The following is a 2,501-nucleotide window of genomic DNA, read 5'->3' as shown; positions in this document are numbered from 1 at the left end:
ATAAAACCCAGAAGTAAAGGGAGAGACCAGCAGATGCCACCATGTGCCTTGCACGTGGCAGAGGAGCCAAGAATTGCTGGCAGCCAGTCTTCAGAAAGAAAGCATCAACTTGATGGTGTCCTGATTTGGACAGTCATGGCTTCAAACTGTAAACTAATAAATTCCAATTGTTTAATCCAACCCATTTCATGGTATTTGCTTTAAGCACCCTAGGAAACTAAAACACTCATCTGCAAAATAGGGATAATAATAGAACTGACCTCATGGTGCTTCATAAGGTATAAATGAGAAAATATTTAAAATATTGAGCATAATGCTAGACACAGAGTTAGTGTTCAATTAATGATATCACTATTACATTTTGGTGATGAGAAGAAATGAGAGAATCCCAAAGCCTGGCATACTTTGAGGGAAATAAAATCAGGAACAGGTAACCCATGGCAGCCAGTGGCAGCACAAATGCATGGGGATAAGTGAAAGAAAGAAGGAAGATACTGGAAGGCCAGATGAGGGTGCCAATGTCAAGCGTAGCCTATTGTTTTAGTTTCCTAGATGGCTCAAAGGAAATACCATGAAATGGGTTGGCTTAAACAATGAGACTTTATTAATTTATCATCAGGGTGATAATTTATTCCTGAAGACTGGCTGCCATCGATCCTTGGCTCCTCTGCCACTTGGCAATGTCCCTTCTTTTCTCAATTTCATTGCTTTCAGCTTCCTGTTTCTGTGGCTTTCTCTCTCTTTGTATGAATTTCATTCTTTCTTTCTCTTCTCTCTGTGTGTGTGTGTGTGTGTGTGTGTGTGTCTCTGTGTGTCTCTCTTCTGTGTCTCTCTCTGTGTGTCTCTCTGTGTGTCTCTCTGTGTGTCTCTGTCTGTGTGTCTCTCTCTGTGTGTCTCTCTCTGTGTCTCTCTGTGTGTGTGTCTCTCTCTGTCTCTCTTTCTGTGTGTGTCTCTCTCTGTGTCTCTCTGTGTGTCTCTCTGTGTGTCTCTCTCTGTCTCTCTGTGTGTCTCTCTGTGTCTCTGTGTGTGTGTCTCTCTCTCTGTCTCTCTTTCTCTGTGTGTGTTTCTCTCTCTGTGTCTCTGTCTCTGTCTCTGTCTCTCTCTCTCTCTCTCTTTTTCAGGAGGTACCAGGGAATGAACCCAGGATCTCATTCATGGGAAGCAGGTGTTCAACCACTTGAGCTACGTATGCACCCCTTCATTCTCTCATAAAGGATTCCAGTAGTAAGATTGAGACCCATCCTGAATGAGGTGGGACACACCTTAACTGAAGTAGCCTCATCAAAAGATTGTACTTAGAATGGGTCAACACCCACAGGAATGGATTAGACTTAAGAACATATTTTTCTGGGGCACATAGTACTTCAAACCACCACACATATCTTCAGGCTTCTACTTGGACTCCTTATCAGGCCCATGGTTCACATCTTAGAATCAAACAGTGAGATCTGAACTGAACTTATCTCTTCTGGAAACTGCTGTAAGCTGCATATTTCATATAGGCATCACGCACTTTTAAATAAAATGTTGTAGAGGTGGTGATTTCTATTCCAAGCCAATACATTCCTATATGTGCAGTATCTCAGAATAAAAAAGTACAAATTGGGGAAGTGGCTGTGGCTCAGTCAGTTGGGCTCCCATCGACCTTACGGGAGGCCCTGGGTTCACGTCCCGGGGCCTCCTTGTGAAGGCAGGCTCACTTGCAGTCTGGAGTGCCACCCGGCCCACAGACGCCACAGAGCACTGCCCAGCCCGCAAGCACAATGGAGAGCGAACTCAGCAAGATGATGCAAGAAAAAAGGGAGACAAGCAAAAACACAGAAGAACACGCAGCAAATGGACACAGAGCAGACAGCAAGCAAGCCGCAAGGGGGGAGGGAAATAAAATAAAATACAGACACAGAAGAATGCACAGCAAATGGACACAGAGAGCAGACAGCATGCAAAAAAAAAAAAAAAAAAAGCCATGGCAGGGATAAAAAAATAGTTAATTAATTTTTGAAAAGTACAAGTTGGACACACTTTGAACTAAACACAACATTTTCAGTATTGGCTTTCTATCCCCCAGTATGGGGAGCCATGGAAAGGAGCATCACCCCATGTAAATGCAATCAACAGCCCACCTTAGGGAAGTGGGACTTGGCCCAGTGGTTAGGGTGTCCGTCTACCACATGGGAGGTCCACAGTTCAAACCCTAGGCCTCCTTGACCCGTGTGGAGCTGGCCCATGCGCAGTGCTGATGCGCGCAAGGAGTGCCGTGCCCTGCCATGCAGGGGTGTCCTCCGCATAGGGGATCCCCACGTGCAAGGAGTGCGCCCCGTAAGGAGAGCTGCCCAGAGCGAAAGAAAGTGCAGCCTGCCCAGGAATGGCACCGCCCAAGTGGAGAGCTGACACAACAAGATGATGCAACAAAAAGAAACACAGATTCCCATGCTGCTGACTACAACAGAAGCGGACAAAGAAGACGCAGCAAATAGACACAAAGAATAGACAACCGGGGT

This window comes from Dasypus novemcinctus, chromosome 5 (assembly GCF_030445035.2).
Source record: "Dasypus novemcinctus isolate mDasNov1 chromosome 5, mDasNov1.1.hap2, whole genome shotgun sequence".
NCBI classification, from domain to species: Eukaryota; Metazoa; Chordata; class Mammalia; order Cingulata; family Dasypodidae; genus Dasypus; species Dasypus novemcinctus.
The sequence above is the reverse complement of the archived record's forward strand: the minus strand, read 5'-3'. Positions refer to the sequence as shown.